Source organism: Vombatus ursinus, unplaced genomic scaffold, assembly GCF_900497805.2.
Source record: "Vombatus ursinus unplaced genomic scaffold, bare-nosed wombat genome assembly UNPS02010284.1, whole genome shotgun sequence".
Classification (NCBI taxonomy): domain Eukaryota; kingdom Metazoa; phylum Chordata; class Mammalia; order Diprotodontia; family Vombatidae; genus Vombatus; species Vombatus ursinus.
Genome location: NW_020950062.1, coordinates 12,330,100 through 12,348,765, shown reverse-complemented (window position 1 = coordinate 12,348,765; position 18,666 = coordinate 12,330,100). Strand labels below are relative to the sequence as shown.

Below are 18,666 nucleotides of genomic sequence, written 5' to 3'. Positions count from 1 at the left end.
AGATAACCATCAGATGAGTGACTAAACAAACTATGGTATTACAATTATGTAATGGAATATTGTGATGTAATAGGTTATGAAACTGATTCAGAAAAAATGGGGAAACTTACTTTTATGAACTGATGCAGAGTGAGATGAGTAGAACCAGGAGAATAATTTATGCAAGGACTAAAAATTGAGAAGATAAATTACTTTGAAAGACCAGTCAATGGGCTGATCAGCCATGACCCCAGAAGACTGATGATGAAACTTGCTTCCACAGAGTTGATGAATTACAGGTCAAAAATGAGACATACATTTTCAGAAATGGCCAATATGTTTGCATTTCTTGACAATGTTCATTAGGTGAAAGGATGAGAGATGACTGTGATACAAAAAAAGATAGGAACATTGATAAAGTATTTTTTTTTGAAAGTGGAAGTTCCCAGAAGAACACAAGCAAGGAGGTCAACTTTGCTACTAACATACTGAAAGTATTTTATATCTAAAAAAACACCAAGCTGAACTTCTGCTTCTGGGAGCCAAGATGGCAGAGTAAGAAGTAAGTTACTCTCACCCTCATTTATTGACCTCAGAAAGCCCAGAAAATGTTCCAGAAAAAACCCTGGAACCACAGAGCCAGCAGAAAGATAGGGTGCAACAGTCTTGTAGCCCACGGGAGATTAATGAGAAAGACCCCTCTTGCTCTGAGGGAGGAGGAGCAGTACAGGATGGGAGGTGTCCCAGCAAACCAATGGCAAGTCCCACCAAGCATGCCAGGGGAGGATCCTGAGCCCCAGGGTAGTGGAGCAGGCAAGCACCAACATCAGGATCCCCTTAGTTCCTCAGTACAGGCAGGGGAACCAGTAAACACCAGCTCAGAAAACCACCATGTGCAATGGCCTTCTCCAGCAGCCAAATCTCCCAGTGCATCAGCACAATTCCAGGAAGTACAACTTCAGGAGGCAGACCTCCAGGCTGACAGACATCTTCCAATAGCGAAAAATCCCTTTGGAAGGCCCAGGAGACCAAGAGCCCAAGAAAGGAGTGCAAGGCCCAGGTGAGCAGGCATCCCTCAGAGGCCAGACTCCCCAGTCCCACCATGAGAGCTCCAGTGTTGCTGACATCAGTCCAACACCAGGTAAGCTGCCAGAACCCTACAGCCTCCAACTGCCAGCATCTGAGTCCCCAGCACACAAAGCCAGTGACCAGGTCTAGGACTCCCAGCACAAGAAGCTTGGGTCAGTGCCCCCTGCACTATAGCAGGAGAGCTCAACTTTTTTTGAAAGTCAGGAAATAGGCAAACACCATAAGCAAAAAGCAGAAATGGATAACGATCATAGATTTTTATTATGGGGACATGGAAGATCAAGGCACAAATTCAAAAGATGACAACATTGTCAATATACCCACATCTGAAACCTCAAAGTTGAACATGAACTGGTCTCCAGCCCAAAAAGTCTTCTTGGAAAAGCTCAAGAAGGATTTTTAAAGTCAAATAAGAGAGGTAGAAGAAAAGTTGCAAAAGAAATGAGAGGTATGCAAGAGAGAGTCAATAGCTTGGAAAAGGAAGGACAAAAATTAACCGCAGAAAACAAGTCCTCAAAAAACACAATTGGCCAACTGAGGGAAAAAAAAGTACACTGAAGAGAACAACTCCTTAAAAAGTACAGTTGGCCGAATGGAAAAGGAGGCACAAAAATTCATTGAAGAGAAAAACTCCTTAAAAAGTAAAATGGGCCAAATGGAAAAGGAGGTACAAAATCCAAAAGAAGAAAACAATGCATTAAAAATTAGAGTTGGGCAAGTGGGAGCTAATGACTCTATGAGAGATCAAAAATCAATCAGAAACAAAAGAATGAAAAAATAGAAAAAGGCTTAAATATTTCATTGGTAAAACAACTGAGCTGGAAAATAGATCCAGGAGAGACAATTTAAAAATTATTGGTTTACTTGAAAACCATGATGAAAAAAACAACCTGGACAGCACCTTTCAGGAAATCATCAAAGAAAGCTGCCCTGAGGTACTAGAAGCAGAGAGTAAAATAGTCTTTGAAAGAGTCCACTGATCATCCCCTGAAAGAGATCCCAAATTGAAAATGCTAAGAAATATTGTAGCCATATTCCAAAATTACCAGGTGAAAGAGAAAATGCTGCAAGTAGCCAGAAAGAAACAATTTAAATATGATGAGACCACCATCAGGATTCCACAGGACCTTGCATAAAAGACCGTAGGGCATGGCATATGATATTCTATAAGGTAAAGGAGCTTGGATTACAACCAAGGATTAGGTATTCAGTGAAACTGAGCATAATCTTTCAGGAGATTGACATTCAACAAAATAAGGGACTTCCAAACCTTCCTAAAGAAAAGATCATAGCTCAACAGAAAATTTGATCTTCAAATACAAAACTCAAGAGAGACACAAAAAGGTAAGCAGAAAATAGAGCAACAACAGCAACATGTTATTAATAATAGCCAATTGTTTACATCCCTACAAGAGAAGATGAAACTTGTAACTCTTGAAAACTATATTGTTACTATGACATTTAAAAGGGGTATACATAGACAGAGGGTGTGGGTATAATTTGACTTTGATGTGAAGATAAAAAATCTAATTAAGTGGTGAAAAGGAATTGTACCAGGAAAAGAGGAAAGGAGGATGTAGACAAGTGAAAATTACATCCCATGAAAAGGCAAAAAAATTTACAGTAGAAGGAAAGAAGGGAGGGAAATAGGCATTGTTTGAACCTTACTCTCATCAGATTTGGTTCAAAGAGGGAATATCCTAATGAATTAGGTATAGAAATCTAACTTACCTATAGGAAGTAGGAAGGTAAAAGGAAAAGCAAAGGGAGGGGATGAATAAAAGAGAGGGAAGAAGTAGTAAGGGTAAAGGGGAAGAAAAAGCAGGAGGCTAATAGAAGGGAAGGAAGACTGAGGGAGGTGGTGGTCGAAAGAAAAACTCTGGTGAGGTGGGAAAGGGAGAAAAGAGAGAGAGAAAAGCATAAATGGTGGGGGGAAGATGGAAAGACACAGATAGTAACCATAACTGTGAAAGTGAATGGGATGAACTCTCCCGTAAAATGGAAGCAGACAGCAGAGTGAATTAAAAACCATAATCCTACAATATGTTGTTTACAAGAAAAAACATTTGAAGCAGAGGGATACACACAGAGTAAAGGTAAAAGACTGGAGCAGGATATATTATGCTTCAGCTGAACTAAAAAAAGAAGGGGTAGCAATCCTTATCTCAGACAAAGCAAAAGTAAAAACAGATCTAATTAAAAGAGATAAGTAAGGAAGCTACATCGTGCTAAAAGGAACCATAGACAGTGAAGTAATATCATTACTAAACATACATGCAGCAAGTGGTATAGCATCCAAATTCTTAGAGGAGAAGTTAAGGGAGTTACAGGAAGAAATAGGTAATAAAACTATATGAATGGGAGACCTCAACTTCCCCCTCTTAGAACTAGATAAATCTAACTACAAAATAAACAAGAAAGAAGTTAAGGAGATGAATAGAATATTAGAAAAGTTACATACGGTTGAGTTTTTGAGAAAATTGGATGGGGATACAAAGGAATATATCTTTTTTCTCAGTAGTACATGGCACATACACAAAAATTGACCATGTACTAGAACATAAAAACCTCACAATCGAATGAAGAAAGGCATATTAAATGCACCCTTTTCAGATCATGATGCAATTAAAATTACATGTAATAAAGGGCCACGGAAAGATAGACTAAAAATTAATTGGAAACTAAATAATCTAATCCCTAAATAATGAAAGGGTCAAACAACAAATCATAGAAATAATCAATAACTTCATCCAAGAGAATAACAATAATGAGACAACATACCAAAACCCATGGGATGCAGTGAAAGTGGTACTTAGGGGAAGTTTTATGTCTATCAATGCTTATATGAATAAAATAGAGAAAGAAGAGATCAATGAATTGGGTATGCAACTAAATAAACTAGAAAAGGAACGAATTAAAAATCCCTAATTAAATACCAAATTAGAAATTCTGAAAATCAAAGGAGAGATTAATAAAATTGAAATTAAGAAAACCATTAAGCTAATAAATAAAACTAAGAGCTAGTTTTATGAAAAATAATAAAATAGATAAATCTTTGGTTAATTTGATTAAGAAAACTTTTTTTTAATGGAGATTCATGGTTTCATGTACACTTCACTTTTTTCCTGTTTTTCTTTATATATGGAAATTCTCATTTTCTGGTATTTTCAGAAATTGTTGATTTCAGAAATCTATGATTTGTTGTTTGACCCTTTCATTATTTAGGGATTAGATTATTTAGTTTCCAATTAATTTTTAGTCTATCTTTCCGTGGCCCTTTATTACATGTAATTTTAATTGCATCATGATCTGAAAAGAGTGCATTTAATATGCCTTTCTGAAATTACCATATATACATATATAGGTGCTGAATTTGTGAACGAGGCTTCTCTTGTTTTAAACCAAATTCATACAGTTAAATGAAGTTGTTCTTGTATATAAACTTCTTGTTTCTTTGTCTATTTCCTTCCTGGATACCCCAATTCCAAGGACTTTGAGTGATTTTGACACTTTTGTACAGTATGGAATCAAAAGTTATGAATATTATGTTCATCTCATATTGAACTTTCTTCTGTCCTTGGCATTACTATCAACAAACATTTCTTGGGAATTTCCAAACAGCATCCATGATGCCAACCAATTGAGCCCAATTTCTGAAAGATATCTATCTGTAACACACAATTTTTATTCTTATGCTTAGTTTTATTTATATGCAACCAATAGTTGTATCTTATATTTTATGTAATATTAAACAGCTGTAAAATTAAATTGCTTATTATCTTTGCAAATAAATTCTACTTTTCCTCCTAAAAATAATTCAAAGCTTATTTCAGAAATACTTGAATAAAATCAATATTAAAAAAATTGATTTTCCAAGTTTCTTCCATGAATAACAAAGGTATTTTATTATTAATTGAAGGATATTGCACAAAAGTGATGAAAGTTGATAATTTACTTATTATTTTATAAAATAATATAAATAACAAGAAATTAAAAAGGAATAAACCTCAACATTTTCATGCTCTTTTCACCTATGTTTGAGTAAGATATTTGCAAATTGCTTAGCACAGTGCCTGGCACATAGCAGATGCATGATAAATGATTTTTCTCCTTCCCTTTCATCCCTATATCCCAATGTAGAATGTCCTATGTCATGGTTCATATTATGGAGGCAGTATGTGAATTCATGCAGTCACAAGAGTGACACATAGCTTGAGAAAAATTTTTATCTTCATGTCTATTTTGGAGGTGAGTTGAGCTGGTACCCTTACTCCCTGGCTCAAATTTGCTGTTTTGTTTTTCTCATTTACAAAATCAGGCCATGAGTCCACCCAGCCTAGTTATTTTATCTCCTTGTCTAGGCAAGAGGCAACAGAAAGAACATATTCAGATTTACATAAATCAAGGTGACACTGGAAATATCCATTGATGTCAGAGACAATTTGATTTGTATCTCACATTAAAGACAGAAGAACATGTAACTCAAGTGTTGAGTTGAAGACCTTTAAACCTTGTCTTAATGTTTCAAGGACAGTTATCAGGTTGAGGTGATGTCAATCTCAAAATGCTACTCAGCATAAAGTTTTGCTATTATCTACCAGGAACAACCAAATTTAAGTATGTAAGACTGATCTAAATTATTGACCAGATACTTTAAGTATAAACTAAATTATGTGAACATCAATTGCTTAATGAATTAAGCATTTATTGGCACCTTCAATGTTCCCGTCATAGTAATTGGTGCTAGAGATATGAAGACAAAAGTGAAACAGAGTAGTTTTTATTTGACCCCAGAAGTAATAGAATTTATAATAAATAAAGAATTTATTGATTTAAATTTAAAGATTTTAAAATTAAAGAATTTAAAGAATGTATTTATAATAAATAAATAAATAGTTTACTGAGTAGAGAAGCAACATGGTTAGACATGTTTTGGGAAAATAATTTTGGCAACTCCATATAAGAGAGATTGAAGTGGGTAGAGACATGCATGAGGCAAAAACATGAATTAGGATGCTATTTAAATAGGTCAGTTAAGGGGATCAAGTGCTAAGCTAGGTTGATGATTATGTAGATCAAAATAAAAGTACATAAGAACAAGATAGCGAGGAAGTGGTAATAGCAAAATTTGTCAACTGCCTGGATTTGTAGGATGAGTGAAACTGAGCAGTCAAGCACATTGAAATTTGAACCTGGATGACTGGAAGGATGATACTCTCCTTGACAGAAACAGAATAAAAAGAAGGATTTTTTTCTTTTCTTTTCTTTCTTTCTATCTTTTTTTTGGGTGATGGGGGTGAGATGAGTTCCCTTTTGTACATGTATTTAAAATACTGATGTGGCATTTATTTCAAAATGTCCAATAGACAGTTGGTGATGTGAGATTGGCACTCAAGAGAGAGAATTAGGGCTATATATATATAGATTTAGGACTCATGGGCATTGTCACGACAATTATACCCCTAGGAACTGATGAGACCAGTAAGTGAGTGTAGAGAGAAAAAAAAGAGGCAAAAAATAGAGCCCTTGGGTATGCCCACAGGCAAGGGACAGGATAGATATGATGATCCAACAAAGAAGTCTGAGGAGTGGTCTGACAGGTAGAATGAGAACTAAGAAAGAACCATATAAAAATACAGAGGACAGAGAGTAGAGAAGATAGAAAAAAATATAAAATGTTACAGAAAGACAAATAAGAATGAGAACTGAGAAAATTTCATCAGATTTGTCAATTAAAAGTTCATTGATAACCTTGGAAAGAAAAATGTTATTTGAATGACAAGAATGGGAATCAGATTGCAGAGCTGAGAAATGAGAAGAGTGAGAATGGAAAAAGAAAGTAGGGATAGCTTGTTATAAGAGCTTGACAGAGAAAGGTAACTGAGATACAAGATAATATCTGGGACAGAAGATAGCATGCATTTAGTGAAATTTTTTTTCCCCCAAGAATGAGGTATCCATAGCCAGCAGAGAAGGAACCCAACTTCAGCCTCAGTGTTGAAGAATAGATAAAGAATGGTTTGACTGTGGGAATACTATGCTGGAGAAGAGATAAAGGGATGGGAGCAAAGGTACATATATGAGGGTTTTATTGTTGTTCACTCATTTCAGCCATATCCAACTCTTTGTGATCTCATTTTGGGTTTTCTTAGTAAAAATACTGGAGTGTTTTGACATCCAGTTTATTTTATAAATGAAGAAACTTAGGTAAAAAGGGTTAAATGATTTTCTCAGGGTCACATAGCTAGTAAGTATCTAAGACCAGATTTGAACTCATGTCTTCCTGACTGCAGGCCCAGCACTCTATCTACTGCGTCACTTGTAGGGGTTAACATTGGCAAATAAAAAGACTGTCTCATCATAAGAGGTTGGAATATAGGTGGAGAGAATAGAAGCTGGTGTTGAAGTTTATGATATTCAGAAACAGGAAGAAGGAGCACTTTTTTCTTTTTTTTTTCCCAGTAGAGTTTGAACCCAGGTTATTAACTGAAAGGAATGATTGAGAGGGGAGAGTGGAAGTCTTGAGAACAGAAGAGGTTTGGAATAGTCAGTTAGGGAGTAGAGGATGAGTTGAGGGAAATAAAAAAAATCTATCTTTCTTCAAAGAGGGAACAGTTGAGATCAGATAACAGGAACAACAAAATAACCTCAGAATATTGCAAAATATTTTCTGTAAAAGCATATACACACATAAGTATGCAGACACCACATGTACATATGGGAAAATGGTACAGAAAGAGAATAAAGTAGGCTCAGAGTTGAAAGAGGAGAGTATACTGAATTACTTTTAGAAATTGAAAAGCTCCTATACTGACCCCAATTTTCCTCATGACAGAAAAGGTCCATTTTTAACATTTTACTGGTGTTACTATATGGTAATGTGAAATGAAATATCATTGCCTCCAAATAACTGAAGATGAATATCACACAGAGGGCCATGGGAAAAGCACATGGTGAATGTAAGCTGACTAACCTACAGTCAAACAGGAACTTGAAAAAAGACTAGAAGAAAAAGATGCCATCAAGAAATTGTATGACAAGAAAGAGGATGGGCTGCACAGGGCGCAAGAAGGAGATATGATAAGTAGACAGCCAGTATATTTCTCTATGTTATTATTGGGAGAAAATAAACAAGGTTTCTGATTGGGCAGACTCCCTGTTGTGAACTTTCGGGCAAACATGGACAAAAGTTATATAGGATGAGCAAGGAATGGATAAGTAGTGATCTATATCAGAGGTGTCAAATATGTGACCAATTGACCACATATGGCCTGCAACACTATGGAGTGCAGATAGAATCCAATTAAAATGTCATTGGGAAATATTTAACAAAATAAATAAAAATAAAATAAAATAGACAATATTATATTTTAAAAGTAAATCAATATTCAACCTACAGGATCTTTGTATACAGTTTAAGGCCCCTCCTCCACATTTCTATTTGTTTGATACCAATAGTCTAAGTCATTGGAAGGAACTCTCTTGCTGAGATCACAGATGCATTTGAGTATATTAAGTATACTGTTATTTTACTTAAATCAATAATTTCACAAAAAATGTATTAGGCATCTACTATGTGCCAGGCAGTACAGTTTGGTATTTATATACACACATATACATACATACACACATACATGCATGCTTACAGACACAATGCATGTACATACATGCATATGTGTGTATATACATATATAATTATATCAAAAATCTTATTTTGATACTATAGGAACTAATTTCTGGTTCATTAATTAATCATGAAGAGAGATAATATGTAAATAGTAAGTTGGTCTTACAACCAGGAAGACCTGGTTTCAAGTCCTGCCTCAGGACACAGCATATTGGCTGTGTGACTCTGGGCATATTACTTAAACTATAAGTGGCCCAGTTGACATATATTGCAAAGAATGTGACAGCATTGGAAAAAAGGGGCTTTCCTCACCAGTATATAGCTCCTTAATTCCTATGAATTCATAACTCTAGTCCCAATCCCAATCCTATGGCCCTCATTTACAACTTCTTGTGGACAGAGGCATTAAAATTGTTGAGGTAATTTGATTGCTATAGTTCTGTACTAAACACAAAGTAAGCAATGGGACAAATGCGAGACTTTGAAGGAGATACAGATGACTCCACAAAAACAAAGGATGGTGGCTTAGTGGAACTAAAGTATAACTCTGGAGAATGCTTTGTAGAGAATCACAACTCTGAAGGAAGAGTGTATTTAAGTCCTTGAAGATATCATTGAGAGAAGATTGAGTATAATTGTTTTGTTTGAATTTGTTTTGAAATAATAGGACTTGATTGCTAGATTATTGCTTTACAAGTAAACTCCTTTAATTTCACCATTTGGAGTCTCAAAGAAAACACTACATAACAACATATGTCTCTTTGAAGTGTGTCAGTGACCATTCACTATTGCGTCACTGGTACTAATAATATTAAAAGTGGCAGTTTCATATACAAATGAAAACACAAGTTTGGATACATAAACACATACACAGTAATGAGTGCACATGTATGTACATATACACATCTACACATGGGTAAATGTCTATATATAAACATTTCTAAAGCTGCTTGTGGTTTTTATTATGATTTAGTTGGGTTTAGAAACCTAGACAAAGTTTGTCTTTAGTAACAACTAATATTTCATAGCACTTTAAAATTTTACATATTTTATTTGATACACAGGTGGATCTTCAAAAGTAGGGCCTATGCTAATCCCAGTTTTACAGATAAGGACACTGAAACTCAGAATGGTTAAACTACTTGCCCGGGGTCACATAGCTAAAAAATGTAAGGCCAGATTCAATACAGTTCTTTCTAAAGCCAAGTTCAGGGAACACTAGGAATAGTAACAATTATTATGATGATAATAATAATAAAGGCATATAATGTTTTAAAATTTGTCAAGTGTTTTACATATATTATCTCATTTGAAACCTCACTATAATGGGCAGATCATTTTGGGTTGTCTTTGAAGGTTTTATACCAGGAGAATAAAAGTCTTGTTACTTCTTTTCCTGCTACAAAGTTTTTTATTATGGTCCTGGTGACAGATATTATGTCTGACATCTGAGAACCAGTCTGGTTAATTTTGGAAAAGTTTATCAACAAATGTTTGGCCTCCATGTGATATATTTTTAATTTACAGCAGTACAGAAATATAAACAAGCCATGAAGGGTCACAAAATAAACAAATCTTTTCAAGGATTGATGAGCAAAAAATGCCAACTGATATATTTAAAATGAAAAAAAATCGTAATATTTTTTAAAATTCAGTGTCAATTTATAAGTAGGTGACTTTCATGGATTGGCAGTTGTAGGAAAACCTACTTTAATAATAATTCATTTAAAAAATCTGTTCAGTTGACTGGGAGGCAAGGAAGTACATTAGAAAAAAGAAAAAAATACTTAGACTTCTAAGACTTAAACTGAAATCTTGGAACTGTGTCTTGCTACTTGTGAGAAAAGGCATTTGGGCAAGTAACTTGATTTCCCTGGATGTTGGTTTCCTCATCAATAAATGAAGGGGTAGGACTAGTTGACCTTCTAGAGCTTTAACTGACCTCAGATTCTGAAAGAGTCAACAACACAATGAAGTCACTTAAAAATCTAAACTAGTAGAAGGTGGGAAAAGGGTAGACTAGCAATATCTGGGGTGGAAAATATGATGTGAGCTTCAGAAATGAAAGAAGTCAAAGGCAGCTTGAGTCCTCAGAAGTTTTATCCCCACATACAATAATGATTTTCTTTAAGGAAGGAATGTGAAGGTATCAGGAATAATCAACTTTAAAGGTCTTCACAGAAAATAGTATTGGCTGTGTCTTTGACAGACAGGAGACAACTCATTAGAGAAATAAAAGCTAAAATAGGAAGGAGATTAAGCAGTTTCACTGAGTTCCCAGAACTAAATAAGGCTAAATTATAGGTTCCCTAATTTCCAGTAAAATGTTTTCTTTGTTGTTGTTGTTTTGACTTTCCTTATTTGCTCAGTTTTTGGTGATTTCTTCCCCCTGATTTCCCCCAACCCAATTACTTTGTATTTATTCTGAATATATTTTAATAGGTATATATGTATATGCATTGTCTTCCCTGACAAAATATAAGCTATATATAGGGAATATATAGAATATAGGAAATTTTTCATGTTTGTTGTTACAAATGTTACAAATTTCCTTTATATCCCTTTTATATTTATTCATACAGTGTATACAGTACATTGTAGGAGCTTAAAAATGTTTATTAATTGATTGGTTGGCTAAGAAAAAATTCCTGCCTGGTTTATAGATAAGAAAGAAAATTAAGGTGAAACAAACAGAAAATGCAATTTATGTTTTTTTTCTGGGATCGATCTGAATGAATGTATAGTATGCCAAAATACTGCTTAAAATATTAACCACTCATTTAAATTATAGTTATTAAGGAAAAAAATGGGGGTAGGTAGTCAGTACAGTGGATAGAATGCTGGGTCTGAAGTCAAGAAGACTCATCTTCCTGAGTTCAAATTTGGCCTCAGATATGTGCTGGTTGTGTGAACCTGGGCAAGTCACTTATTTCTGTTTGCCTTAGCTTCCTCATCTGTAAAATGAGCTGGAGAAGGAAATGGCAAACCACTCCAATATTTTTGCCAAGAAAATTCCAAATGGGGTCATGAAGTGTTGGGCATGACTGAAAAACAACTGAATAAAATAAAAATAATAAAATTCTTATTTGTTAAAAAACATAACTGTTATTAGTGTACATTTTTCATAAAAAGCATATTACCTTGATTACATTTTTAGGAACTGCATAACATCAATTTTAGAGTACTAATTTGTCTGGAAATTTTAGATTAACTTTGCTACATTAGAAAAAAATGATTTACCAAAGTTAACTAAAACAGATACTTGGCAAATCACCAGGAGGTGAGCCATCATCTTAACTCGAAAGTATATAGAGATATTTAAGGGTTAATATTTTGTACTGTGCGTTAATTTTGTAAAAAACAAAACAAAATAAAACAACAGATGTTTATATTGTTTTCTTCACCTACATCAAACTTGTGTATGCAGAATGTTTTTCTTTAGCAACAGACACATATAATTATTTGAACAAAACAAACATATGTATTTTTGAATTTGTAACAGTTTTAGTTCTAAAATAAAGGGCTTTAAAACAAAAAAATAGAGCACATTAGTTGTGTCATTATGAGAAACTCAAAATGTAAATTATATAGATAACTTAGTCAAAATCTTTCTTTTAAAAAAATCATAACATAGGAAAGAATGACCAGTTGGTTTTTTTTTGGGGGGGGGGCTTTGTGTGTGTGTGTGTGTGTGTGTGTGTTTCAATTTCCAAAAAGATTCTCAGTTAAAATGAGGTTATTAAAGAAAAGGAAATTTCTGCATTTGGAGCAAAAATTCACATTGTTAATTCAATTCAACAAACATCTATTAAATTCCTTCTTTTATCAGGCACTTTGGTAAAAAACTGATGTAGTTAGAAACTGGATTTTCAGGGGCAGCTAGGTGACAAAGTAGATAGAGCTCTGGGCTTGGAGTCATGAAGACTTGAGTTCAAATCTGGCCTTAGACCCTTGACACTTACTAGCTGTGTGACCCTGGGCAAGTCACTTAACCCTGATTGCCTCACCAAAAATAAAAAAAAAAAGAAAGTGGATTTTCATCTCCATAGTTCCAACAAATGCATGTGGTCTCAGTGACTTCATTTTTATTTGATGGCATTTTATTTAAAATGTTGAGACTGACCCTGGTTAAAATTGTAATCTTCCATAAACTTTCACCTTAGACTTTTCTAATGCCTTGGTCACTGCTATTCTTCCTCATTCTGGTGCCCAGAGTCCTTATGCTGCTTCCCCAGACACCTAAGGATTTCCCTGCTATCTTAGCTTCACTTGGTAGTTGACTTAACTTTGGACTTCTTGGTCTCCTGTTCTTTCATTTCTTTAATCTTCAGATCTAGAATCATTCAAACTCCACCTAGGTTCTGTTTTGACCTAGTATATGTTCATGGGTTAGTGTGAGGTAAGCCAAAATTTTATAGGAAGAGGAAAGACCCAAAATGTTTTAGAAAAATTTGATGTGGTAAAGATCAATTTTAACTGAGGACAGTCAATGACCTACCTTTTTTTTCCTATGGATTTGTCTGTTCTTCACAATCATACCATCTCCTGCATGGTCCTTCAGTTCCTCAATGATAATAACATCTTTTGATCAAAGGATCAAGGAAGGCTTTACGGAGGTGGCCCCTAAGCACAGTCATGGAGGAAAAAAAAATCACTAAGTGGATATGAAGAGGGATTCCATGCTATGGAAAACATCATTTCTGTCATTGAAAAATATCATTGGGTACCCATAAAGCAGCCACATACATGCTTTGAATTTTTGGTTTTGCATGAAATTTCTGTTTGTTAGCAATAAGGTTCTCTAGTTTTTTGCAGACCCTTCCTAGAAATGAGATACATCACATCCCTCAGATCATAAGATTGTCCTTTTCCTCTACTCTTCTTAAGTTATTTATTGAAGAGTGATCCCATAGATGTCACCTGACCACTATATCTATATCTATTTATACACACACACACAAATACTTTAGTACCTCAGGCTTGCACTATAACAATTGACTTCTAGTTAGTGTCTGTCTCAAATTCCTCCCCATTACAGGTAATCCTTCACAGCTGTTAAAATGGGCTCCCAAAGTATGTATGTGTGAATATATATATATATATATATGTATACATATATATTCATATATGTATGCGTGTATCTCCATATCATAGCTACATATAGTTATTACATGCCTACTATATATGTATTAGTATAACTATGTATATATATATATATGTAATACAGATATAAACATAGGTAGATAGATGATAGATAAACACCATAATAGTTCTCTACTCAATAAATTATAGTGACTCTCTATTTTGTCTTTGATTGAATGTAAAATTCCATGTTTTAAAAGCTCTTCATAATTTGTCCAGTTCCTACCTTTCCAGATTTCCCCCTCAATTTTACAACCCTCCATTTATTCCACTTTCAAGTAATAGTGGACTAGTTATGGTACCTAGTACACAGTACTATATCTTCTGGCTATTCTATCTCCAAAAAAAACAAAGACAAAAAAACCCCAAATAAACTTGTATTTATATTGTATGTGATTTGTATACACTTACACTTGTAAATACTCTGTCCTGTAATAGAACGCAAATTCCTTGAATGTATATACTATTTCACATTTGTCTTGAATCTCCAACACCTAGGATATTGCCTCAAACATGGTAAGTCTTTAATTTTTGTTTCATAATTGCTTTTAGTGACAGAAATCGTTGACTCTTACTGTCCCCTGACTTGTAATTTCCCTTATTATCTACCACTGGGATCTGAGGCAATTCCATACCTTATTCATGTGGGTTTATCTAATTAGCTAATTCAGACCATTTTTGGATGGTGCTTCCATTGCTGAATGAGTTTGAATTATGATATGCCCTCCCCACCTTTTTTTCTTTCTGGTCTGGTCTTTTTTCTTTCTTTTTTCCAGTAACAATTATTTTGTTATTTATTTGACCCTCATGCTAACTCCTCCCCTATCAATGAAGTAAAACAAACTTGAAGAATAAACCACTTACTACAAATGTACACATATGCCTCTTTTGCATTTTAAGTTCATCACTTCTCTGTCAGGAGGTGAGTCAAGTGTTTCATTTTCAATCTTTTGGACTCCTGGTTTATCATTGCATAAATCAGAGTTCTAATTTCCTTCAAAGTTATTTTATCTGATGTTATAATTTTATTAAGTTCTCGCCTAGTTTTGCTTGCTTTTCTCTACATTAGTTCATAAAGGTCTTCTCACTTTTTCACCTAAAATTATCCATTTCATCATTTCTTATGATGTAATAATATTCCATTTCAATCAAGTACCATAATTTACTTAGTATACATTTCTCTTAGAATTTACTAGAAAATATGCTGTAAATGAATTTTTTTCACTCTTCAAGTTGTTAAAAATATTGCTAAGGGACTCTTACCAAGATTCTTTGCTTCAACTAAAAGAATGAATCTCTTTTGGTTGGGTTTCACTTGTCTTTGACAAGTAAATTGAAGTTTTTAGGGACAGAGGGGGCTTTCTCAGATACATTTAAATAATTTTACTTACATGTGCAGATTGCCCTACAAACTATTGTTGGAAAGGAGGAAAAGAGAGGATTCTGATAATCAGGTCATATGTTAAATGTGGAAAAGAAGGAAGAAAGATGGGGATGATATGGCCCAATATATGCCTGATTCTTCATTGAATGCAAACTAGGAAAATGAGATAGCAGTCAGTGAGTCAATAAGCCTTTCTAAGTCGCTACTATGTGGCAGGGACTTAGTGCTGTTATACACACACTTCTTTCTCTATGACTTTGCTTTGAGTTTCCCCTATACCTGAAATGCATTTAATTTCTACCTTCATTTTTGGAATTCCTGTTTTCCTTCAAGACAGCTCTAGAGTGAATTTCTACATGAAACTTTTCCTTCAGAGGCAGATGGGTAGAAAAAAAAACCTGGAATCAACAAGTTTTGAGTTCAGATTTAACCTGAGACATTAGGTGTGAGATCCTAGTTAGGTCTCAACCACTTTCTGCCTCAGTTTCCTCAACTTTAAAATGGGTATATTAATAGCACCTACCTCCTAGGGTTGTTGTGAGGATCAAATGAGACAACATTTGTAAAATGCTTAGCACAGTTACTGGCACATCATGGTGGTTATTATTACTGGCACATAATACTAATACTGAAACATAATGGCAGCTAATAAATTCTTCTTTCCTTTCTTCTTTGTCATCACAGTTGTTAATGCTTATCTTCATAAAACTAACATTTATTTTGTATATATAGAAAATATTCTTACACACAGACACTTCTCTCCCTCATTAGAATATTAATATTTAGGTTCCTTGAGGCCAGAAACTATTTAACTTTGTTTTTGTGTCCCCAGTGCTTACTAGAGTTCCTAGCATGAAATAGGAGAAAGTGCTTGATGTGTTGTGTTGATGGATTGATTTTTCTAAAAACAGACTTCGGTCTTAACTGGCTCTTGTCTTCTCAGTAGTATTCTGACCTTCTCCCCTTGGGCTGTTCCCACATAATTCCTACTGTGCCTCTGTTGACTAGATCCTTGATTCTTTTGATGGACCCAGTCCAGTGAGAGAGACAAAGAGAGACAGAGAGAAACAGAGAGACAGAGACAAAGGGCTGCTTTCCAACCCTTAGCTATTATGCACCTAGACTCCTCTAACAGTAATAGAGTCACTCCAAATGGGTTTTTCCCTAGCTTCTCTCCCATACTCAATCTCCTGGCTAAATAATCTGACTTAGAGAGTTGTTTTGAGGGCACACAACATGTTGCTAGCCCGAGTCACAAAATTGCTACTTTGGGCTCTGGCTCAGATATAAGTACATTATGATTAAAGACAATTTGAGCTAGTAAAATCTCCAAATGTAGACACAGTAGAGTTAGTAAAATGGGTAGCATTGCTAAATATTATTTGTCTTTTGTTGTTGTTGTTGTTGTTGTTGAGTGAAACCAACAATCATAGAGTTACCAGATAAAGGAAGCAAGAATCTCAGGAGACGTTAGTTTTTCTATCTCTGGAATCTACTTGGACCTGGGGCCCAATATAGCTGTATATATGTACATATACATATATATGCATATACACACATATATCATATATAACATACATATATTATATATAGCATTCTTTCTACATACACATATATGCATATATATATATATATATTATGTCCCTTTATAGCATTATCATTAGCCCTAGATTTGTTCAGTTAGTCAATAAAAAAATTAATCAAGTATTTAATGTGTGCCAGGTACTGTATGCTAAGGACTGAGGAAACAAATAAAGTGAGGAAAAAGACTCCCTCACTTCCAGCAGTTCACATTCTAACTGGAAAAACAAACATGAAAGTAAATAGAAACATTCAAGATATCAATGGAAGGTAATCTCAGAAGGTAATCACCCAAGAAGCTGGGTGGACAGGAAAAGGCCAACTGAAGAATTTGAACTGAAACTTGAGGGAAACTATGGAAACTAAGAGAGAGGAGGGAACAAATTCTAGCCATGGGGTACAGCCAGGTCAAAGACAAGAAGACAGAAGATGGAATGTCATGGGAAAGGCCATTATGACGGGAGAATAGAGCACCTGGAGGGACATCTAGTAGAAAAAGATGAAAAGATAAGAAGGAACAAATTGTAACAAACTTTTAATATGAAATAGAGAAATTATGTTTGATGTTTGTAGTAATAAGGAGGCTCGAGAGTTTATTGAGTGGAAGAGTCTTGGCCTGGTTAAACTTATGTGAGTAAAATTACTTTGTCAGCTGAGTGTAAGATGGATTAGAGTGGGGAGAGGCATGAAGCAGACCAATGAGAAGGCCTAACAATAGTCTAGGCAAGCAATAATGAAAGTGGTGATGGTCCATCAACAGGGGACAGTGGGAAGATACAGATGACAGGCTCGCAAGGTAAAAATGATGTTTTTCAGCATATTGAATATGTGGAGTAAATGAGAGTTAGGAGGTAAAGATGACCCTGAATTTGCAAGTCTGGGTGACTAGGATGGTGTTGATACCCTAAAAATATAAAGAGGTTCAGAAAAAAACCTAGGATTCTGGAGAAAATTTAAAAATATTGTTTAGGTAACTTATCATGTATGTTTTGTGGAGAAATGACTTTGTGTTTGCTATGCCTTCATTTACTCTTATTTTCAACAGCAAAACTTTGAGCTCAGTACTGAGAACTAGGAGTCTTATCAAGAAAAGGGCTGAAAGTTATTCTTACTGTTCATATTTTAATGACTAAATTAACTGGTTTCTTCGAAGTTCTCTACTTATGTTCTCTTAGTTCCTTCTAAAACAAGAGTAATAAGCCAACAATTACCTGGCCCTTTGCTCACAGCTATGGAAATGGGCCTTAAATTAGTCAGCAGCTGTTCTATATTTCCCTTTACCCCAATGTTGAAAACTTGAGTTACGATGCCTCCATTTCATCTTCCCTTCACAATTTTGTTTACCAATAGTTGTCACATTAAGCCAATCCTTGATCTAATGCTCAAAACAGCCTGCTGCTGAGTTCCATCACACATCTAATTTTCTCCTGCATTCTTCAGGAAAGCTACCACAAAGTGGTTATTACAGGAACATTTTGCTATTTCCATGGTAGTCTTTGTTTCTGGAGGCCTGAAACATCAGGGATATCAGATGTGACTTATAACTATATGTCATTTTATTAGTGTGAGTCTTTTAGCATTTTCTTACTGGTTTATACCCACTTTGGATGTATTTACAGGATTGCTTGTCACAAAGCTGTGCATTAGGCATGTGGTTTGGGGTCACTGTGTTATAACTTGCCCTAAAACTTTCTTTGTCTTCTGAGCATTCAGCTGTCCATGCATTTCCTGATGAATCTATCATTTCTCTAAGCTAGGCAGTTCTTGCTTCTATTTTCACACAACTACATATCACTAGATTATTGAAGACATTGCTTTGCCCATCAAAACTCTGGTAATGATTATTTTCCCTATGGACTTTGTG

At 34.8% G+C, this 18,666-nt stretch overlaps 1 pseudogene; it reads left to right on the top strand.

Annotated features, from left to right (window-relative positions):
• The window catches only part of LOC114037204, a 103,376-nt pseudogene that overhangs the window by 12,598 nt on the left and 72,112 nt on the right, over positions 1–18,666 (top strand).